This window comes from Parasteatoda tepidariorum, chromosome 5, assembly GCF_982258835.1.
Source record: "Parasteatoda tepidariorum strain Cologne lab strain chromosome 5, Ptep-v5.0, whole genome shotgun sequence".
In the NCBI taxonomy this organism is placed as follows: Eukaryota; Metazoa; Arthropoda; class Arachnida; order Araneae; family Theridiidae; genus Parasteatoda; species Parasteatoda tepidariorum.
Window position 1 is genome coordinate 18,718,540 of NC_141759.1, and position 25,246 is coordinate 18,743,785.

A 25,246-nucleotide genomic window follows, 5' to 3' on the forward strand; every position below is an offset into this window, starting at 1 on the left:
ATAATATTAAAGTATTATTTTAACTTTACTAAACATCACCAGATAGCAGCACTACACTTAGATTATATCTTCCTTTGAAAAAAATAAAAAGTTTTCAAGGCCCTTTTTCATTACTACAAGTTTTTTTTTTTTACTCAATAAAATACAAAAAAAGTTTGAAGTATATCACTCAGATTTGTTGTTTATGAGCTTCTTTTGACACACAAATTTTTCCCAATAAAGATTCCTCAGAAAAGTATTTAATTTCTACCTTTATATTTTTTGGTTTCAGAGTGAAGCCACTGTGCCCCTAGAACATTATAACACGAGTCTTTATCCTTTTCCCCCCTTCCTTCACTCAGATAGTGAAGTGGGTAAAAATTTATTAGGGTTTTTTCTTCATGGGGCTTATAAATGGGGAGCAATGTGTCTCTTATCTATTTCTATTGAAAATAAAGTCTATTACTTCAAATTTCTTATCTGAAACAAGTTAATTCTGCTCATTTGAGTTCTTTTTGAATAAGCGAACAGTCGTATTTAGTTGATGCTATAATATCTATTTTCTACTATTAAAATTTTTCTGCATTTTATTTGTCTTAAAAATTAAGAATTTAAATTTTTTATTATTATTATTATTTATTTATATTGTTGATTTTCAATTAAGAAATGAGAGTTTAATTCTCTATAATAGAAAAGTTCTTTTGTTTTGAAAACTATTTCAAAATTTAAGTATTTTATTACATTTTATTATACATTTTATTTTATATTTTATTTTTATTATTATACATTTTATTTTTATTATTATACATTTTATTTTTATTATTATACATTTTATTTTTATTATTATATATTTCTGTACTATTTATTTTATCCTGATATTGTATAATATATATTATATTTTACTTAGAATATTTTTTGTGTTTGAAATTCATGCGTTTTATATTTCACTAATATATATTTTATTATATACTATTTTTGTATTATATTATATTTGTTAAAGCCTTTTTTGGTCTTTAAAATTATATAAATAGTTTTAGTACTTTAAGTTTATTGTTTGATTTCTGAAAAGTGAAAATTTATTGTAAAAAAAGTTAAAAAAGATAATATTTTTTTTCCACATGAAAATGTTCTATGTGGACACTGGTTAACCACCGAAACCACCACCCCCTGTGTGGTGCAATGAATCAGAATTTTTTTTAAATGTCATTTTCCCATTCTTAGATCCTAAGCATCATAATTAGTTTCTCAATTTTAAAAAAATATGAAAATTTATGTTCGTGTGCCTCAAAGGGTTAAAACACACATCTGTAACAGTATCCGAAATCGGAAGTCATCAGTTGCAAGTTTGTTGATAATAGAAATTAAAAATTATTGAGGAATTTTTCTTCAAATGTTTGGCGTGTTCTGTTCCTGAAAGATTTACTAATATTCTGGAGATTTTTTTCAAGTTCTTCGGCCTTTTCCTTAGGGAAATTTTGTTTCTTATTTGCTGCTGAAAAATGGCGTCTGATTCAGTCAATGACTTTGATGGAACTAAATGAAAACGTGATAAATTAATGTCCGATATTTACAGGCTCCCGCTAGACGGCGTACTAGAGCGTTGCGATCGCGAATAGTTATGTGGTGCTGCGGAAGAAATTCTAATCTGCTTTTGCATACCCACCCCTTTTTTGAAATTTATAAGAAAATCAGTTTTTTAGCAATATAATACTAAACTGATATCTATAATTTATTAAATATCTGAAAAAAATTTATATTTTTATAAATTATAAAAGAAGACTATTATAGCAGATTCCTTGATTTCAAGATTTCATCATTTTTCTACGTGGTTCTCTCCTATTAACAACGTTGATAAGAAAAGTTTAGTATATTTTTCTAACGGTATATTTATATCAGTTTATGAATTTATATCATAAGTATATTTATACAATAAATATGTAACAAATACATTTGTTTTCGCTAGATTAAATGAAAATTACTTTCTATAAAAAATATATAACTTTTTGGTTAAAAAAACCTCTCCCCGGCGGGGAATCGAACCCCGGTCTCCCGCGTGACAGGCGGGGATACTGACCACTATACTACCGAGGATACAACAATTGCCGAAACCCGGGATCGAACCAGGGACCTTTAGATCTTCAGTCTAACGCTCTCCCAACTGAGCTATTTCGGCACACATGCAGATTGATAAAAATATCAGTTCATTGACTTATTAAGTTTGGATTATCGGTTTTGGGGAGTATATTCAGAGAAATAAATAGAATACAAATCAGATTAAAAATTAAGAGTACAGATATTATGCAGGTACGTAATAAAAAAAGAAAAGTTGTTGTAGGTATGTATAAAATTTCTTAATTAGAAATTTTTATCACTTAAGTTTAAATTTAGTATGCGAAAATAAATGATATTAGTATTAAATTAGTAAATTTTTTACTTCACGCAATTTCAAAAATGAGTGCTAAAAAGAAATTTAAATATGTATATTATTTAAAAAATAGTTCAGGTTGTTAGAGGTTAATTGGTTAAATTTTGGAGAGACTTGAGTAGGTTGTGCATTTGCCTTTAACTATTTTATTTCACTTCATTGTGTTGTTTTATCGAAGAATAAAAAGTTTGCTAACTATGAATATTAATACTGAATGAATATGATACTATGAATATTATGATATATTAATACTATGAATATCAATATAATAAATTAATAATAAGCAATCAGGGTGTGCAGGTATTATTTTACTATACAGGGTGTCACAAAAATCCACATCCACTCTCTATGCCTAACGAGCTTATACATATGGCGCCACCTAATGGGATATTGTGAAATTAGTTTCTGTGTCAAAAATGGTACGATTGTTGTTGTTGTTGATTTACGTCGCACTAGAGCTGCACAATGGGCTATTGGCGACGGTCTGGGAAACATCCCTGAGGATGATTCGAAGACATGCCATCACAATTTTGATCCTCTGCAGAGGGGATGGCACCTCTGCTTCGGTAGCCCAACGACCGAAAATGGTACGAAATAAGGTAAGATGTTAATTAGAATATGAATTATAGCACGTTGCGTGATTTATGTGTTATCGTTAGCATAAACGTTTTTTTTCTTTTGGAAATTAAAGATGTTTTTGACTTAAACAGTTTACTTTACTTAAACAACATTTTAATAATTATAACTGCAGTTATTTGAACTTTAAGTAAGTGGATACGAACTTTAATTAGCACCCAATATAATATTTTTTTCCTTTAAAAAAAAAAAAAAAAAATAGAGTGTTTAATTCTTTTAAACTACACATAAAGGGATGACTCCACCAAATCTTTCGAGGCTTGCATTTGTCTCTCAGCAGCTGTTTAAGCAACTTTAGCCTCACGCAAAACTTAAAAATGCTGAGAAATACTTAAACCTACTTAAAAATGTTAAAGAATTTCGTAAATTCTTAAAAATACTTAAATAAAACTTTCGTTTTATAGAGCCGGAGATATTGGCAACCCTACTTAAGATTTTGTGATTGCATATTATTCTAAGTCACATTCACATTGACAACATGCCACCCAGAAATATCAAATAACGCTCTCAGATCATGAAAGTTTTAGCTACAATTGAAGCGTTTGTGAAGAATAACATAAATAAACCCACGTAATATGCCCTGTCACGAATCTGGCATCAAAAACATGCTTTACGAATCCCGACTGCGGCGCTCTCTGCAGGAAAGAATCGGCTCGATCGAATTTATGGCTTCTTTTTTTCCCTCTTTCGTTTGTTTAGTCTGGAAGTTGAATAATAGAATTGGTACTCTCTTTTTTATCGTTTGCAAAGTTATTTCAGTGATGCAATTGAATGCCTTGCAGACGATAAAAAATTTTATGATATTCGATTTGGTGGAATTCACACCCGTTTCGAGTTCCTGGTAAAGATGAATTTTCATGAGACCTTTTGAAAAGTGAAAGTACTTATTTCTGAAAGTTATAACTTTATTAAAAGTGTTCATTAAAATCGTTTTGTGGAAAGAAAGGATATTGACTGTTAGCAAATTTTATGGAATCGGAGAAATCGTGATTCAATAAACGCAGACGATTTTCAGGAAGAATTATTAAAAGAATTCAAATGTATATCTTAATTCCAATTAAAAAGTTGAATTGCAATAAGTAAAACTTATTACTTATTTGGAAAAATAAAATTTATTTACTGAACTTATTTGTTCACAGACTGTTACATCCAACTAATTTATGAAAAAATATTTCGAAACGAAAATTTTGGAAAGAAAAAAAAAGCCCAGTTCTATATTTGTTTTTAAAATCTCCTCGTTATTATATTTTTGAACCAAATTACATGTAAATGAATTAAATATTTGCCGTTGATGGGTTAAACAAAACGTGTTTGTTGCCATTTTAGCTAATTTAAAATTTTTTTTTTTTTTTTTATGATATCAGATGGAAAGAAAATAAGCTTCCATTAATATTATATTGAAATGGACACGAATTTCTCATTTCTAAAAAATAAAATTCTTGAATATTTGAGTTACCACTGAGTAAAGTTTTGAGAGTAAAAGTGGACATTCCCAGAACTCAAAAATAATAAGTCAAGAAAAAGATATAGAAATCTGCATTGTCTTACTAAGGATATTTGATATCTTGTAAATTTGAAAACGTTGTGGATAATTCAAGTTCCTTTGACAATATGTTAGTATATCAGCTGTTTTTTATGCCACTAAATTTTAGATGAAACTGATAGAGTTCCATATGCAAAATGTTGCTGTATTTTATTTTAAGTCAATATCAATGATTTTCTAAAGGGTTCTTCCTGGTCCAGCCTTCACTCTGTTCAATTAAAGGATGTGTAGCGGTTTCTGCTTTTGAACCTGGATACATCATTGTGTTATCATAAGTGATGGCTAGAGCGCGGATTTTGATGACCTAAAAAATCTCAACTAATGCCCTTAAAAAGTGCAAAAAATGTCCTTAAAAAGGGCCAAAAATGCCCTTAAAAATGCAAAAACTGCGCAAAAAATGCCTTAAATAAAGTAAAAATATTGAATCAAAAAAATTTTTTGGTCTTTAAAATTATTATGAGTCATTTAAAAAATATAAAGCAATGCCATACTTGTTCTAGGTCAAAAAACAACAAAAAAAGGAAAATATATTGACACCAAAATATTTTTATTTTGTATAGAAACTTTAATGGATATAACAACTTCCATCTCATAATATTACTAAATATCAGAATTACATTGGATTATTAAATTTTTTTTGATAATTTGAAATGTAAACGAGCGTCTCTTGTCTGAAAGTAAATTTTCATTCTTGCAGCAGCTTCTTTCAACTTCTACTGATGCTGTAGGTGCGAACTTGAAAAAGACGGTCTCACTTACTTACAATTCTTCTTCAATTTGAAAAGATTTTGCTTCACCTGTTAATATTCTATAGATTTTCTTCATTGTTTGGAAGCCAGTGTAACAATGAAAATTGATAAAAAATAGTAAAAATTGGAAAAAATTAACAAAAAACTTTAAAAAATGCATTAAAATGCAAAATACGCCCCAAAATTTAAGGAAAAATGCCCTATAAATCTAAAAAAATGCTCTAAAAGACAAAAAATGTCCAAAAATGCAAAAAATGCAAATGCCATCAAAATCCGGGCCTTAGTGATGGCTTAAAAAATTTTTTTATTATTAACCACAATCTCTTGCTGGGCAGAAAATCAATTGGTATGCTTCCTTAATCATCCCAGTAATGCTAACAAAGCGGTTCAAAATTTCCAAAACGTGCTTGCGTTATATTTGAATGGTACCAAATAGTTAACTTATCAGTAGTAACTAAGGATGCCATCCAAATACTAAGTCTGTTTTTTTAAGGCTCCGTCGCAATATGAAATGATGCTATTTTGTGAATAATATATTTTTATAAATGCTATGAGTTTGCAACTGTTACGTATGACTGTTAGGTCAAGTTTAGCTATCTAAAGCCTGCACTGTCGACGCTTATTTTGAAAATGGCGCAAACGTCAATATGGAGAAAAACCACAGTTTTGTGAAAATAAAAAACGTTTGTGGGCTAATTTTTTTAAAATTTAAAAACTTACTCCAATTCTGCATTACCCGGGTTCAAAAATGGAGAATAAAGCAGTGATTTTGTTAAGTTTCATCTAGGTGGGAAAATGTCGCCAAATTGGCGGTTTTTGAAAAAGTACAATATTTTTTAAAATATTTAAGTTAATTGTCTGTTCTATAGCCCAGATAATTCTTCCAGGCTAGATCACATGTATATAGTTTAAAAACATAGCATTGCTTCAAGTGTAAGGCAGTTGAACTATGGCTTTTTTTCTATTTTCCTTGGCGACCGAGCTTCGAAAAACAGCTCTAACGTAAGCAAGTATTTGACAATTTCGAGTTCTAACCCTCTCCAGCATCAACCCCTCCTGGTGCAATGATTCCAGTCTGACAACCCTTTGTCCGAAAATATTGTAAGCCACTCAAAATGTACAACTACTTGCTTTAGTTTAGACAACCAGCAGATTTTCGACTGCAAATTTACTATTTACAGTCGAAAATGTGCTTGTTGTCTAAACTTTTCAGTCAGAATTCTCTGCGAAGAGAGGCTTTATCAATATATTATGAAATAAATAAATCTAAAACACGAGCACTTTCAAAGCTTATAAGAGTAAGTAACAACTTGTTTTTTGCTGTAACTGTAATTCTTACCGTAGCAAGTTTAAAATGGAATTTAAATTAAAAGATGTTACTTCCCATTAAACAAACTTGACGTTTTAATTCATTTAAAAGAAAATTGAGAAGAAATTTATTAAGGAACAGTTTATATTTTCTTTCTGTGGTAAAAACTGTTGACCTCTGATACTTCTAAACTTTTTCCAGTTTTTTTTTTCCGCCAAATTAAATTTCAAATTGGAAATTTTATCAATTGTAATTTTTTCTTTCAAGTCGTTTGTTAGTTTGTTTATTTTCATTTATTCCTTCATTATTATTATTTTTTTGCATACATAAATTTTTACTGAATCATTGCAACAGTAAAAATTACAAAACATCAATATAAAAATTGAATACAAACTTTTAAAATCTGAATTAATTATACTATTTAAGGAAATAACTTATTTAAATTCTTTTTAATGAATTAATTTATAAAGTAAAAGTACATCTTTTTATCGTCTTATTCATGAAATAACTAAATGTATTCAAAGAACGAAGAGAAATGTAAACATATTTATGAGGTCTTGGAACTTCAGTTCCTTTCAATTCTCTGAAGTTGTGTTTTCTCAGGTTGTGTGTGCCGACCCGGAACAAGTGACCACACAGAGATAGGAAATGCAATTTCATTTTCTAAATATATTCCCATCAAAACTATAAAAATCTTTGTTCTGATTCACATATTCATTTTGCCAGGAAAATTGCGTGATGGAAGTAGAAGTTAAGATATGATGATTTGCGTATAAAAGGTCGTCTGCAAGTAGTTTTTTTTTCCTTTTTTTTCCTCCCGTCTTGGTCAGCATTTTGTATAAAATAGAATGAAAAAGTTTTGGAAACTAATTTTATTCTGAAGGGCATTTTGAAGAAACTTTTTCACATTTCCTACAATTTTTCTTCCACTCTTCTCAAACGTACTCTTCATGATACGAGAGTTTCTCAAACTCTTCTGTCTGAAGTTTTTGACAATTTAGAAGACTAAAGAAATTTTAACTGCAAGCAACGTCATCGTCGTTTATGCCACGATTCAAAAGCCAATCAGATTCGACACACACTTGTGATGTCGTTTACAGGTTTTCATTAAATCTGACTCAAAAGATTCAGCGTTATAGCAAACAGAGCCTAATTGCTGTATCGTTAATCCAACGAGCAGAACAGCGTGTTTAGGCCCAATCATGTGATTTAAATCACATGGTTGGACCTAATCACGTATGCCTCTTTTCAAATTCCATATTTGTCCAAATGGTAACTACCAATGTCTCAGTATAGAAAAGTACTGAAATTCTATTTTCGATATTAAATAAATTGAGTATTTAAATATCATATGACCTAAACACTATTACCCTGCAACAATTTGTGATTATTTACTCTATAATAGTGATATTGCACCGAAAGTAATATTTTTTTACTGAAACCTATTTTACACTTCAAATTGGTTCACTTAAATGATTTTTTTGTGTTCCATTCATCGGAAGGACCATTAAACCAAATAGGGAAGAACGCCTAATTCTATTTTACACAGGTCACCCACACCCCACACGACGACAATATCGCGATCATTAACGAAAACAATAAATATTGATTAAGAAAATATTTACATTTCAACATTTTTAAGTACTATAATTATCGAATACAATAATATCGTGATCATTATTAATAACTGTAATTATCGAACAGAATGATATCGGGGTTATTATCGATAAAATATCGTATTCAAAAGTTATTATCGTGATTATTCATATTACATTAATTATTGAATACTGTATCATTGCGAGTACTGATAAATTTTATTTAAATAACGGAAATACAATAACTAATGTAAGAAAATATTTAAATTAGTTAAAATGAAAAAATATCGCAATATGTTGTTAAATATCGTTATGTTTTAATAATATATCGATTACGATAATGTTTTGACTACGATATTAAATTTCATATTTATAGGTCATAGTCATGTTAGCGAATACTCGGAAAAGCAATCCCCAATTCCTCTTAAAACATTACCGATAAGTACTTTTTTCTTTAATTTCCTTTCGTGCGACTGTCCGATTTTAGCCAAATTTTACTAACGATACTAGAACCTTCCCATTTTTCGTTTATTATTTTTCGATTGCATAATACTTTGTTAAATGCCATTTCGATATCATAGAAACAAGTTTTTTCTGCTAATGGCATAATATGCGTATTATTCATAATTTAAATCTTATTGACATATTATTCTAAGATATGAAAGATTTATATTGTTTATTCATGTAATTCTATTGTTCGACAACTCGAATGTGAAACAATTCGCGTAATAAATAAATAAAACTGAAAACAGAACATTATAAGAACAGGAAACTGCGAAATAAAAATATTAAATATCTCTCAGATACCATTATGGAACATGAGGGATAACAATTCATTTATGAAAAATAATTACCCACACTTAGGGTAAAGTGAAATTTCAGAACAATGGAGAATCTCAAGAATGATACAACAATGAGCGGTCATTGTTTTGTTTCTGCATAATCTGAAAAGCGAATCTCTTCCGATTCGAAGAATCGTTTTCCAAAATACTTGGACGTTCTTCTTGATGAGTTCATCTCATCCACTCATTAAGAACATTTTAATTATTTTAATGGTGGCAAAGAATCGTTTGCTTTTTTTTTCTGAATAAGGTATGAATCACCATCACTAAATTCTCAATAACAAGAACACTTATGAAGTTTTCTTACTTACTGATGTACGTACCTTAACTAAAATGGTACGCTATTGAGTTTGTATTTTATCATTAAATATTTATATCTAAAGAGAAAGTAACAAAAGTTTTTGATTTGTACAGCCTTTTTTCAGTCACGAGGAAATAAAATAAATTAAACCCTATATCTTTAATGTAGTAATTAAACCATACACATTTCTTATTATAGTAATTTTACTAATTAGTTAATTTGTACAATGCGTCACTTGAAGGAAAGTGTGTCATCGTACATTGAGCCTCTATGAACTAAAGAGAGACAAAAAAAACTTTAAAAATGTGTATAATAGTATTTTTAGAGATTAGCAAAAGTGTCCAAGTTGAGCTTAAAAAAGACAAAAATTATGTATGTCTTTGGAAAATGCATAAAACCAAATTTATACGAAATTGTAAATTTGTCCACTATAAACTTAGAGACACAATAAATTATATATGTCTTTAAAAAATGCATATAATATTATTTTTCCCAATTAGAAAATTTGTCCACTTAGCTTAAAAAATACAAAAATTATGCACGTCTTTGGAAAATGTATATATAATTTATATGAAATAGTAAATTTGTGTTCACTAAGTACTTTAGAGACACAAAAACTTATATACTTCTTTCAAAAAATTTTATAATAGCATTTTTACGAATTTGTAAATTTTTTCACTTAAATTTTTTAAAGAAATAAAGTATTAAGCATGTTTTTCGAATAAATTTGTCTATACTAAAAGTTTTAAAAAGAGATAAAAATTTTGGTTCGTCTTTCAAAACTTGCATTTTAGTATTAATAATTAAATGATTTTCTCCACTGTAAGATTTAGAGAAACACAAAAAAATTATGACTGCCTTTCGAAAATGTGTATCATAAAACTTTTACTAATTAGTTAAGATATTCACTTAAAGTTTGAGAGAATCACTAAAATTTTAATTGACTATTGAAATGTGCATAATAAAGTAGATAATTGTCTAAATAATGAACGTTTTTCGAAAATATGTATTTATATAATATCAATAACTAATTAAATTGTCCAATATATTATTTAGAAAGTCACAAAAAAATTACGACTGTCTTTCGAAAATTTGCAAAATAGTATTTTACCTAATTAGCTAATTTGTACACCATAAAGTTAAAAGAGATAAAAAAAATAAGTATATCTTACTAAAGTGTATAAATGTTTTAGGAAAAATGAAATTTAATAATTTCTTTTCGGAAAAAGAATGAAATAAAAATAATCCATCATGTACCTACCAGGTTTCGAACCTGGGACCTTCCGCGTGTTAGGCGGATGTGATAACCACTACACCATAGGTACCTGCTGTCGGAGTTTTAATTTACTGTCGTTAAAATCAAAAATAAAACTTTTTTTAAATTTTTTGTTATTGAATGAGTATTCTTATTTATTAAACATAGTAAATGTTAATAATTATTGCTAATGTATTGCTCTATGATATCTATTGTTGTAAAAGCAATGTTTTACTTTTCTTTATTATTATTTTTTTCATAAACTATATATACATTGAAAGTCTTGTAATTTCTGTTATCATGTATGTTATTAATTTCTAGTTTGTATATTTATTCCAAATTATCCATATCCACCTAAAGTGCTTTGAATCTGAGATAAAATAGGCAAAATTATAGTAAAAAAAAAAAAAAAATGATAATTGGTTCAAAGGTTGGAATTTGAAAACTTTAGTTACGTTTACATCACTGTCAATTTATTTATGCTTCATCTAAAAAGTATAATTTCAAATTATATTTCGAGTTTTGAGTTAGAGAAAAATTATTGCTCTTCCTATTAAAATTATTTTTCTTTCGTTTCTTTTCTTCGTCGCGGTCAATTAACCAGTTTATTTATAAGGAAAAAGCTAAATATTTGTAAACAAGGAACAAGGTATGAAAGAAGCTATTGTAAAACGTTCTCTCCCCTTTTAAAAGTAAAACAGTGTTTAATTTGGTTCAGAGTCATTACAGTTTATTTTGATTCAACTATTAGATTTAAGTGGGTGATTTAGAGTCAGCTCCACTTTTTTCCAATTAGCGAATCTCTAGTGCATAATAGAAATTGCATCGTTATTTATAATTTGAGGTGGAATAAAATTATTGCGCCAAGCGGTGCTAATGAAGGAAAATAAATATGTAAAATTGCTGCTCCAATAATGTGAAACAATTACATTAAATGTGCGAAATTTCTGCTGCAATAGTGTAAAACTCATTCAACAAATGTACAAAATTGCAGATCCCACAATATGAATCTTTTTAATGCGTAAAATTGGTGAGCCAACAGTCTTAAGCGATCGTACCAAATGTGCGAAATTGCTACTCCAACATTGTAATACGATTGCGTCAAATCGCTGCGTCAATAGTGAAAAATGATTTCAATAAAAGGGAAAATTGCAGCTCCAATAATATAAAACGACTGCACCAAATGTGCAAAGCTGCTGCTCCAATTGCACTTTAAACGATTACACTAAATGTGCAAAATTGCTGCTTCATTGTGTGAAACGATTGCACCAAATGTGCAAAATAGCCTCTATGCCGGTGTAAAACGATTCCCAGAAATTTGCAAAATTACTGCTCCAATAATGTGAAACAATTTCAACAAATGTGTGAAATTGCTGCTCTAAAAATATTAAGCAATTGCAACAAATGTGCACAATTGCTGCCCCAATAGTGTTAAGCCATTTGAACAAATGTGCATAATTATTGTTCCAATAATGTAAAATGATTGTACCAAATGCGCAAAATTACTGCTCTAATTGTGTAAAACGACTCTAATAAATAAGCAAAATTGCTGCTTCAATAGTTTAAAACGAATCCAACAAATATGTCAAATTGCTGCTACGAATTATACCATAATCTTTTTCTAAGCCCATCGTTATAAATTCAAACAATTTCAACTATTGTGCAAAAATTACTGCCCCAATAGTTCAAAATGAATCCAACAAATGTGCCGAATTGCTACTACGAATTACGCCAAATATCCGATTCCCAAACACATCGTTATAAATTACTAGTTTTATTTTTTTATAACAATACTTTAATCCGTTTTTTGAAAAGAGAAAACAAAATATATTGTTTATTGCTAATACTACTAATTGCGAACAAGAATCGAAATATAGAAGACATTAGAAAACGTATTATCATTTAGCAGCTGTATATTTTTTAATTTCGTTCAGTGTCTTTAATGTTACGAATTACACCGAATTACAATTAATTATAACAAATTTACTACGAATTATATCGAAACACCAATTCCTAAGTATATTATAAAGTACTAGTTTTATAACAATGATTTGATCCGTTTATTGAAAAGAAAAAAAAAAATGGATTGTTTATTGCCAATAATACTAATTGCGAACAAGAACCGAGATTTTGTATTAAACAGTAAAAATTAAGTTGGCGATTTAAAATTAAATTCCCTTTCTTTTTCTGACGTGAATAGGGAAAACTTTGAAGAGCTACAGGAATTGAATTGAAAGTGCTGAACATAACTACTAAATAGGGCATTGTTATAAAACTAGAGAAAGTACCTGATTTCTCTTGCTCTTCAAATAAACAATGGTTTCAATTCATTTTTTGTTTTCGTATTGATGTAATTTGTTATGTCAGCAGGAAATAAACCTATTTGATGTCGTTTATAAAATCTTTATTTGGGTGAAAGCGTTTTTTATTGGATACTAGTTTTTTTTATTTTTTTTTTTTTTTTTTGTTTTTTCACCAGCATAATGGATTTGCTGTTATATCAGTGTCAGCGGCGTTTATAAAATAAAATACTTTTGCTGATGAAAAACATTTTTATTTCTTCTGCATTGATAATTTTTTTTAAAAAAAAACTACTTTAGAAATGTTTTAATATACCAAAATGGCCATAGTCTGGAGGAATTTAAAATGTGGTGGCAACTGCTATATAATGTTATCGTACATTTTTCGGATTTCAACTTCGCGTCAATTTTAAGAATAAAATTGGCCAGTTGCTTGATCAGATATTTAATTTATAAATATTTTTAGTAGATTAAATTATTTTGTTCCTTCGATTTTTTTTTCTCCCAGTTTTTAAATTTCTCTGGAAATTGGCTACCCTGTTAAACTAATATTGATCATATAACAGGTTACATTTCAACCTCTTTGTGACTGACGTACAAATACATTCGATAAGAATGTAGAAATGCATTCGTACAAAATCAGATTCAGGATGGAAGGAAAAAAAAAACATTCAAGCCGTAGCTTAAATGTTAGCATAGCAGATACAAATTAGCCTAGCTAATTCAAATTAGAATTATTTTTGCTTTCACATTAATTCTAACATATTTAACTGATGTTTTCCTTGACTTTGAATTGGATTCCAAGTATCAGTCCTCGAAGCGGACACCTCACTTCTTCATAGGTGTTAGTAGCCTTGGGCGACTGGAATTATGACTGTAAATATCTAATCAATCTTAGTTCAAAGCGTAACTACACAATTATTTTAAACTAAGTTGTGGAGAATTTAATAAATTAAACTTTTATTACCCCGCCCACAAATAAACTACATAAGAAATTGTTCGGCAACCAGTTTCCTCTTACAGCGGATAATTACGAATTTATTAAAAAATTGTAAGTGGCGCAATTGAAACAATTGCTACTAAATGCTTTTAATGAAGAATTTTAATTTTCTAAAAAGAGAAAAAATTACTTAAGGCTTTTGTTCGAAGGCTCCTTCATACAATGAAATGATGTTTGTTTGCAAATAATACGCTAGTTTTATAACTGCTGTGAGTTTGCCAACTCATGACTTTTAGGTAAAGTTTAGCCTATCAAAAGCCAGCGAAATTTACGCTTATTTTAAAAATGACGAAAAAAGTCAATATGAAAAAAAGTCACAGTTTTGTGAAAATGAAAAGCGTTTACGGTTTAATATTTTTAATTCTTAAAAACCCATTCTAACGCTGCATTATTTAGACTCATAAAATTTTGCAAAAACTGAGAATAAGGCGGCAATTTTGATGATTTTCGCCTATGTTGAAAATTGTCGCCAAATTTGCGATTTTAAAAATGTTTAATAATTTTTAAAATATTTAAATTATTTGTCTGCCCAAATAATTCTTCATGCAAGATTATATAAATAGTTTAAAATTGTCACATTGCTTAAAGTGTAAGGCACTTAAACTAAGGCTTATTTTATTTTTCTTGGCGACAGAGCTTCGAAAAAGAGCCTTCACGTGTTTCAGAAATTATCCCTTCAAATACCAATTCAACTGACACGCGTAAGCTTTGAAGCGTATAGTAACTGATAAGAAATCTCAGTATAAAAAAAAAAAAAAATATTGTTAACAAGTCTTTTGTGCCGAAACAGGTAGCACTGAATAGTCAAAGCTCAGAAAGCATTTCATCAGTTTGCCCATTCCAGTTGTCGAACTTCCTTTTTTTAATTTACTTCCACCTTCATTAGTCATTCAACTCAGGTAATTGGGTGTCAGACTTCATTTAAAAGGAAGCTCGGACAGCGCCTTCTTTCTTCTATTCTATGGAATAAATAACTCATTTTATTCCCTCTGCCCCTTCTTCATCCCTTTCTTCCTTCCTGTTGCTCTCAAATAGTTATTAACGATTTAACAGCTTTCGTTTGTGAATTGATATTAAATATTTCTTTATATAGCTTTGCTTCCTTCTTAAATAATCAATGTTCGCCATCTTTGAAATGTGAAAACATATACTTATTTTTTTCCACACATGGTCTAACTCTTGCTAATTTGCTCAGTAATATATTTATAACTCTAATTGTCTATATTCCTTCCAAATAAATGTATTCACGTTCATTGTTTGGAAAATTTGCAACATACAAAACACGTTATTTTTTCACGTATTGGTATTCTTTCAATTTTTATCGATTAATTCATTTAAATCTTTCAATTAGTATCAAATCCTTATTTTTTCATCTAAGATCGATTTATTTACTCAGTAATATTTTTATAATTCTGATTGTTTATATATATATGTTCATTGTTTGGAAAATTGCAACGTACGAAATACTTTTTTTTTCTTACTTATTTTTCAATTCTTTTCAATCAATTCTTTCAATAGTCATCAAACTGTTTTTTCCCCTTCTTAGGTATTCTTTCAATTCTTATTTTTTCGTTTGCTCCGAAATATTTTGGTATTACTAATTGTTATTTCCCCTACAAATAATTATTCTCACGATCATTAAATGGAATATTGTAACTTAGTAAATGCGTTATTTTTTTGACGTATTGGTATTCTTTCAATTCTGATGAATCAATTCCTTCTTTCAATTCGAGTGTTATTAATATATTTTTTTCGCATATGGACAACAACCTAGAGAGACCTCTCGGCCAAACTCAATTGTCGAAGGGTGGGGTAGACGATTAAAAAAATTAAAAGCATGCTTTTAATTCTCTTTATTTAATTTCCACACATAAACTGATGGGTAGATATTTATTCGACTTGGTAGTATCTTTCGATAAATGTAAAATACTAGGCCGTCACCCAATCAGATTTTGATATACAAATCGTTAGGTATTTTGCATTCCTTATTAATTTTTTTCGACAGATTATACCAATATAATTCTGATATCTGCAGTTTTTCAACGGTAGTTAAGCATAATATGTTTCACTGTATTTAAATATTTGCTAAATGTCTTTGTTTTTTCTACAACTCACGTTAAAAAAAAATTTTTTTTTTTATGCACTATTCTAATTGATTTTTACTAATTTCAACTGTAATAAAATTAAATTTTGAGAAGACTAAAAGCTAAATGTGTAATTTTAATTTTGAGAAAAATTCCATAAAAGTTCTAAAAAGTATCAAGTACCATTTCTTCTCATATAGCAAAATGAATTTTTCATCTTCTTTAATAGGTATTGTACTCTCGAATAATATTATATCATCAAAAGTTGGTTAAGTACAAAAAATGTCAAGAAAACAAAAATCAAAAGTTAAGCCTAAAATTCAAGACAACGAGGGTAGAGGCCTTTCTACAAAAAAGCACAAACTTAATTATTTCTAACTTAGAAATTATTATAAATAATTACTCTAAAATTAAGTAATATCACTTTCCAGTATTTGCATAAATTGCCTCTTAATTGCACGCACGCACTTCTTTCATTTTTGAATACATTATTTAGCAAAGAATTTTTTTTCTCCTTTTTCTTCTTAGTTTCCTGTGCATGTTGCCATCTGTATCATTTTGTAATTTCCTTCCCCCACCTCCTCTCACTTCAACCCTAACGAACATCTGCAACCCATGCTAATAGAGGGAGAGTTATTATTATTTGCAACGTATACCTTTTGTATAAAAGGCTCGTGCCAGCTGTGTTGGGAAAATCCGCAGACGATACTTTTGTGTTGCCGACCTCATCTGTTCAATTGTATAACATTCAAACGATCAAGGTGGAGAGGGTCTGATGATTTTTATTGGCAATTAATTATACTCCCTTGAGTGGCAACACCAGCTATGTGTACATTTCAATTTTCAAATCAAAAGGTCTAAAATCAAAAGGGTTACAATACAAAATTTATTATGTAAGTGACGAACTACAAATCTTGTTTAAGTTTGAATTTAGGGCGAAATTCCGCATTAATATGAAATTGATTTTGTTACCGTCAATACTTTTAATTAATATAATGGAATTATTCGATAAAGAAAGGCCAGAAAAACTTAGCTAACAACTAAACTCTTATTTTCCTGCACCACGTAATTCTGGACTTAGCTTTTAAGTAATAATGATTTACAGACTTTTTTTTACAAATATTTAAAGAAGGAAAGAGAAAGCTATTTCACTTCGAATATTGTGAATAGAATAAATTATTTATAAATACAAATTTATAGTTACTGATTAAGATTATAAGCATGATTGATTGAGATTAATTAAAATTATGTACTTAACCATGCTGACATTTACTTTATCGTTAAATTCATTACAGTTAACCGAATTTCCAATTAAAGCACTAGTGAATGAAATTAACAAGTTATTTTCATTAATTAGTTTATTCTTTATTAACCCTTAATAAGCTCCTAGTCTTGCGGCCGAACTCAACCGTCAGAGAGGTGTAGATATAATAGTACTTATAATTATTAACCATCTACTGATAAGTATATATATTAGTAGATCCTGATTAAGATGAAAAATCTTAAATTAAAACAACCCTTTACAGAAAATATAGCCCTTCGTTTGCGAGACGAATAAGAACTTAACGACTTATTAAAGAGTAAATGATTTATTAATATTTGCAATGATTGAAATTTAATAATTTATTACTTCGAAATGTACAAAATAAATTTTATACACATTTTTTCTAATCTTAAAACCTGTTGGTAATGAAAAATTTCGGCCTGATAAGCGAGTGGGGTAACTTTTTTTATCAGCTGTTATAATAAATAACAGAAATTTAAATGACAATTATATGCGTTTGGAGGGCTACAAATTAAAAAGTTATCGCCCTGTCTAAATTGCGTTGGAGTTAGAATAGGAGTCAACTTATTGGTTTCATTCAACTGGGTTATCTGAAGGTCGCCAACTGTGAGAGTGTTTCCTTCGATTACTTTTCCTAAAAAGCTCGTAAAATATTTTTGTCGGCCGTAAATTTCAAATATCTTGTATAAAAACATCCGGGAAAGGATCATTCAATACAATTACTATTCTATAGAGAAGTTTTATAATTTGAACCATAGTGTTTGTAAATTTAGTTGCTGAACAATTTTTGGCGACCCACATTTTTTTTCCCTTCTACTTTTAACATTATTTTAATTTAAAGAGCTATTTCTGAAACATTGACAAAATACATTTCTGATATTTTATATTTCGTGTAGATTGTGAAAAAGGGAATAAATTTTTTATCAGTATGTAGGAGAAATAAAAGATTCGTAAATACATTCGATGGCAGGAAATAATATATTAAGAAAATAATCTATTTTTGAAATAAATTAATTGAACTGTTTCGAACATATCAAATTAAAAATTATTAAAATTAAAGAGCTTGATGGATGAAAGTTGTACTTGTGAATTCTGGTAAATTAGCTTAAAAGGTAATACTAATAAGAAGACAATTGTAAATAAAGATATTTATTATGTTGTCAAATAAGAGGCCCTTAGATTACTAGCTAGTCGACTGTTTATTGCCGATTGCTCTTGGAACCTTCTTTCTCACCGAAAATTCTCGTAGAGTGTCACTTCATCCACTGCATCGGCTAAATTACAATATTTTTCAAAATGAATAAATGTATATTTAAATAAGAATAAAATTAGATCTTTCCAGGGAAATTTCAAAAATGTCACTTGTAGCCTTCCTCCACTAAAATCTTCAATCATGACATAATTTTTTTTAAATTTTTTTTTTAAGTATTGTTCTTCGGAGACATTATTTTCATTTTTTTTTTTTTTTTTGTGAAGTATTTTGTTTTAGCTGTAACAATTGCTTAAATTTGCACATTTTTAAGTTTTTCATAAATTATTTATTTAGCATTATGATTATATATATATATTTTTTTGTGAATTTTGTTTAAATGCACCATAGGAACTTCATGTAACAAACCTTAATTTTTTCAAATTTAAATTTTTACTCTGAATGTAAAATGAATATGACTGAAGTGGTTATAACTGGAGAATTTCTACCATAATTTTTAAAAAAAATTTCAAACCCATTTGTATTTTTCGATTAAAATAATTATTATTAAACTATTTAAAATTAAAACTTAATGAGGAAAAAATAGCATTATATCACTAAGATGCTTTAGTAAATAAATATTGCTTAAAATGTTTATCTACAAAATTTTTGGAGCTAAAAATTTCACTGTTTTCCTTTACTATGAAAAACTAACTTCATTTTAATGCAAATCATAGTTATTCTCCTATTTTATTTTTTTTTTTCTCAATCCAAAAGAATTTTCTCCTTACAAGTTTAACAAGCAAAGAGCATAAGATAGAATTTTATAATGATAACTATGGAGCATTTTGTTTAGAGCCTAACAATAAGAATAATTCAGTTCCGGTGTAAGTGGTTGTAATTCTCGTCTGATTTTCAACAATTTATATTCTAAAAGGCTATCAAAAAGGCTATGTGGCCTTACGTGGGCTGAAAGAACCTTCTTCTGTTGACTCATCTTGAATTTCGAACACCCTTTCGGTCGTGACCTGACGATGTTTTACTTTTTTTGTTTAAAAAAGATCAAACAATTTTTTTTCTTTCTTTCGGTTTCTTTTATCTTAATGAGTTGAAATTAGAATCGTTTGAGGGAAAACGACCGCTTTTTTTATTTTTAAGAAGCTATTAATGCAGGGCAAAAAAAAGCACACAATTTTTTTTTTTATAAATCGACCGTCTTTTTCTTGATATTGCGAACGATGACCACAATTTCTCGCTAGAAAAATGTATTAATTCTTTTGAGATTCCAATATTTTTTTATTCTAAAGAAACTATTAATGTAAGTTAAAAAAAATATTTTTTATTTCAAATCATACTTCTGCACTCGCGATTTTGCTAACGATGATCACAATTTTTTTTTAAATGTGGAATAATTCTTTTTACAACAATAAAATATTATAATTTGTAATTAATTTCTGTGACTGTTCAGACAGCATGTTTAGTAGGTATCAGGTTCGAACCCTAGTCTGAGGCATGGATGATCTCTGCGTATCAATATGGTGCCCTTAAAAGATTGGTCTACACATCTGTCCTATTGATACGAATATTTAAATACGGATGGGCATTGCAAAAAAAAGTTGTTAATTTGGTCAAAACTCGAAATAAGCTGCCTGTAACTCGGATACTATTTCAACAAATATAAATCAATCCATCGAAATTAAATATGCCTGCTAAAAAATAATCACAGGGCTTTTTTACCTTGACGAAACTTAAATAAACGTAAATATCTTTGAAAAAAAAGTGTACGTTTTTTTTTTTTTTTTTAAGTATGAAAAAAAAGATTTGAATATCAAAATTTTATTTCAGATTTTTTCGATTTTTTTTTAAAAACTAAATGACGTAAGTAACCTTTACTAGAAGGTCAGCGACTCCGTTTTCACTGTTCCAACATCTGAAAAAGATTTTATAATGTGATAAAAGAATCAAAAACTACTATTTTGCAGAATTTTCTGTAAATGAGCATACATTTAAAGGCTCATCGTGAGATATCTGGAACAAAATGACATCATCAATGTATGTCTGAATCGCTAAAACATGTTTTTTTCTTGGCCGTAGAGTTTAAAGTAACTTTATATCAAATTTATCTAACTAAGAATCAACATTTCTCCCAACGTGAAACGAGTTGGCAACAGTGGAAGATATTCCGCCATTTTCTTCATAAAGGTGTATTTCCGCATATTTGAGAGGGAAAGGATTAAATAATAAGATAATTTTTAAAATCTTTATCATAGAACTTCATCACCATTTCTTGATTCTGCGTTTATTATTATGAATAAAGATTTCATTCGAATTATCCATTTAGTGATTTGCATTTTGAATGCGTATAATATTGCTAAAATATTATGTATAAATATTCTATACGCTTATTCCGTTTTATGATATGCACTTTAAATGTATATTATTAAAATATTCAGTCTATCAGTCCTTTGGCTGTTTACTTGGCATTCTTTGGAGCGAATAAAGGCTCGGCATTGACTTTGAAAACCAAAACGCGGCTCATAATTTTTCTTAGAATGCTGAAGCGGACGACGCAAGTATGATTTATAACGACGAAACAACGATTTTACATTCGATGCGTGCTTTTTTTCCATTCTTTTTTATTCTTTTTTTCCACTACAGTTATTCCGTGCTCTTTGTCCAGCTGTCCTGATCTTCGGGTCACCTGGAATGAGTAATAAATTCTATTTCGAATAAATTACCATTTTTGTCTAACACGATTTACAATTGCGTGGAATATTTTAAAACCAAAACTACGAATGATGTATTTCGTTTACGTTTTAGTTGAATCATTTTAAATTTCAAGAACGAAAACTACTAGTTTATCAGTATTACCATATTGCATTCATTTTATACATTTATATAACTTAAAATATATATATATGCATGGTGCGTAGCGTTTTTGAAAAGTGTTTAAAAGTTCTAATTTTCGATTTTTGTTTTTTAAAAGCCCTTTAAGGTGCTTTTTTCATTGGGTGTTTTTAAAAAGTACTCAATTTTCCCTTTTTGAAAAATGAGACTTTTTTCTTTACCGTATTCGATTTTCGCCACGTATTATGCAAAAACGTACTTTTCACATTGCTCTATTCAACGTTTTCACAATTCATTCCATCAAAATCTATTTCGGCGTAATGTCGGTCCATAGCGCATGTGAGCACTAATCATTTTACATGTTTGATGAAATTCTTACGAGTCCGCAAGTGCGTCTACTGAGCAGGGTTCGGTGAAAATATTGCACTCTCGTGTGCAACTCAGCTGCATTTTGCAAGATATTCTCAATTTCCGGCTTCATTTTCCACCCTCTGATATCGAACCGAAAAATCTCTTGATCATTTTACAATGGCTAATATAATCAAGAAAAGAGTTCTTCGTCAGAAACTAGTAATTTTAACTTGATCATGTAAAGTCTTTGAAAATTATTTTGCATTTTGTTGATGTATATAGTGCTGAAAAAGTACTTAAAAGGTGTTTATTTTTTGTTGAGAGATTTAACTACGCTATTTATAAGTGCTAACTATTGATTAAGTTAAGTAATTTGACACAAAACCGTTTTTTCTCCGAATAATGGGATACCTGCAACTGATGTAGTGTGAGTGTCACGAACCTCATAGGTTGTTGAAACGTGGCATTTGTTTAAGTTAGCAACTGTTCTTTCCATTATATTTCGAGTAATCTAAGCCCTTCAAGTATCAATTCTCTAAAGTGACACATTCTAAATTCTTTCATAAGGTTTATTTCACAAGGATTTCAATTCTTTCACTATATGTATCCTTCTTACTTAACGCAAAGACGGGTACGAAGCCACGCAGAACATGAACAAACTTGCATTAGTTATAGATAGAAGTTGCCAGGGTACACAAGACAAAAATATGTCACGGTTACATTAAAATACATAAGCAAATTATAAATCTAAGTTAAGTAAAAGACGCAGACGAGAAAGAATTATATTTTAAAAAATTCGACGTGCCATACTGCGTTGTATTTAATTAACTTCATGCTAATTAATATTCTAACCTATATACAGAACCTTGACTCAGCTTTATATAATTGCTCCATCTTTTTTATATATACGATCAGCTGCCGCTGAGGTCATAGATCACGTGTCTGAGTATCAGTGATCGTCTTCTTTTCGAGTTCTAATTACCCAATTAAACTTACTTTTTTTTCTTCGAAAAAGTTGGAATTTTGATCATGAAAATATGGGTGTAGCCACAATCTAGAAAATATCTTTCCAACAGTTTACCCAGCAAAGTGGTTAAAGGTCCACCTTTAACTTTTCGTGCATTACACCACATCGCAGGAAAATTTTAAGCAATTCGAAAAAATTTTGCGCGCAATTTTTAAAATTTATTCGTCAAGATAATTTTACATATAAAAAAAATAATTTTTGGTTATAAATAACCACTTTTTATGACTTAGTCGGAAAATTTTTTTATAACTAAAGTTATTACAATATTTGTAAGGTTCTTACAACAAACTATATTTTAAATGACAAAAAATAATTGAACGAATTCGATCGAATAGTTTATAAAACAGGAAATGTCGAAATAGTCGTATTATATAATTTTTATTTCTTATATCTTACTTTAGGGTATCATTTCTTGTTTAAGGAGCGGGAGCTATGTTTACTTATTCAAATATTAATACGTAAATAATATTAATAATCATAAATCTTATTATTGTTATCAGGACAGTTTTATCAGCAGCTCAGTATATCAGGCGGATACAGAGATAGAAGCCGTTGTAAAAGATACCCGCAGCTAAAAATTTATTAAATTATTATTATTATTTTTACGTTGGCATCACCTACTTATTATCTAAACTAATTTATCACTTCAATGACATCTTCAGTTAAAGCAATATATCTTGCATCAGACGATAAAATGAAGGATTAATGTTTGATATTAATATTTATCCCTCCCCTTTTACACTAAATCCGAATCATAATGTTGATTTTTACCTTTTAAGCCACGCCAACCCGTTTAAGGTTAATTAGGACAGGTTTCGCTTCGCAGGTTTTGCCGTAGGTTTTCAGAATAAACAAAAATAAGGGAACACCCTTTTTTTTTCTGAGAACTCTATTAGATTGAATCCCTCCATCTACCACGTTTCTTGGCATAAGTTATCTTTTACAGTTTTTTTCTTCTTTTTCCGTTTGTTCGAAATGAGAATCTTTCACTGAACCGAAACGTTAAACACATTAGCTACGAGAGAAAGTTAGATAAACAGTTTGAGCTTAGGTTTTCATTTGCTTTTTTTCATTTTTCATAATAACGTCCCCGATGAAAAACACACTGGTGGTCAAATTACGTCGTTATTTATCTTTGTTTTTAAAATGTAAGCACTCCGATACAATTTCAGACAACAGGCACAGTGACGAATGTACTATACTAACAGATTTTAATCCTATCCTTCTGAAAAATTCGGTAACAAGCATAGTGACGAATGTACTATACTAAAAGTTTTTAATTCTATTCTTCTGAAAAATTCGGTAGCAAGCATAGTGACGAATGAACTATACTAACAGTTTTTAATTCCATTCTTCTGAAAAATTCAGCAGCAAGCATAGTGGCGAATGTATTTTTTAATTCTATTCTTCTGAAAAATTCAGTAGTCCGTCAATTCATTCAGTCAACCGTCAGTTATCTAATATTTTTACAAATGAATTTTCGAAAAATAGAAAGCTCAAAACATAGTTTAACCTTTTTGTGTTTCTGCGTCGCTATGTTTTTCTCGAAGAAATATAAGCAAAAGAACTAGTTTTAATTCTAAATATTCTGCATGAAGGCTCTATTAAATTCTACGATTCATCGATTATTCAAACAAATTAATATGATGTTCAATCGTTTTTAACGATTGAATATTTTCTTTTTACAGTTTCTTTTTGTTCGATCACAAAGTCGAGAAGATTATAAAAAAAAGAAGAAAAAAGAAAGAACGGAAGATTCGAAATAATATTCTGAAAATACTATAAGCAAGAATCTCTATCAGACTTGTAATAATAATTTTAATTTTTAGAGGTAGTCAAAAACAATTAGTTAAAACTGATTTATTCGTAAAATGAATGAATAAATTATAACTTATGACGCATTGGTGTGTCCCACGTGGTCTAGTGGTTAGGATACCTGGCTCTCACCCAGGAGGCCCGGGTTCAATTCCCGGCGTGGGAAGGAAATTTTTTAATTTATAAATAACTTATTTAGGACTTAATAAAATTTAAAAAATCTAGAAAATGCATAAATTCAGCAAACTTTTATAATTTTTAATTTAATTATAGGCATATAGTGAAGTTATTTTTTCAGTATTGGTACTTTAAAATATTGTCAGTATTTCTTTTTCTCATTTAACTTTACAGTTTAATTAGGATAGTTTAAATTACAAAACTTGTATAATTCGTAATTTTGAACTAATTTTATTTTTATCACATTTTTTAATTGATTAAATGTTTAATTACTATTTGTTCTTCTCATCACAATTGTTAAATAAAGAATTAAATTGTGGACTATATTTTTTTGCGATATAAGTCTTATTTAACTTCCCGAAGTTTCGCGGCTCTAAGTAGCATTCTCTTTTATTTTATTTATTAATTAATTTTTTTTTATTTATTAAACTTTTTCTATTTTACACACTTTACCCATAATTTTAGTTTTTGTTAATTTGGTCGATTTGGGTTAACGAAGACTAGGATTTAACGAAGAGTTGTCGCGAAGTTTTTAAA

At 28.9% G+C, this 25,246-nt stretch overlaps 1 protein-coding gene and 4 non-coding genes across 5 annotated transcripts in view; 2 read left to right on the forward strand and 3 right to left on the reverse strand.

Annotated features, from left to right (window-relative positions):
• The window catches only part of LOC147808633 (uncharacterized), a 106,192-nt gene that overhangs the window by 54,085 nt on the left and 26,861 nt on the right, over positions 1-25,246 (forward strand). The gene's annotated exons all lie outside the window — the stretch shown is intronic.
• Positions 1,999-2,070, reverse strand: TRNAD-GUC (transfer RNA aspartic acid (anticodon GUC)). Its single transcript has one exon. It is a non-coding gene; the product is annotated as a tRNA-Asp (tRNA).
• On the reverse strand, positions 2,080-2,152 carry TRNAF-GAA (transfer RNA phenylalanine (anticodon GAA)). The gene has a single exon. It is a non-coding gene; the product is annotated as a tRNA-Phe (tRNA).
• On the reverse strand, positions 10,632-10,704 carry TRNAV-AAC (transfer RNA valine (anticodon AAC)). The gene has a single exon. It is a non-coding gene; the product is annotated as a tRNA-Val (tRNA).
• On the forward strand, positions 24,627-24,698 carry TRNAE-CUC (transfer RNA glutamic acid (anticodon CUC)). The gene has a single exon. It is a non-coding gene; the product is annotated as a tRNA-Glu (tRNA).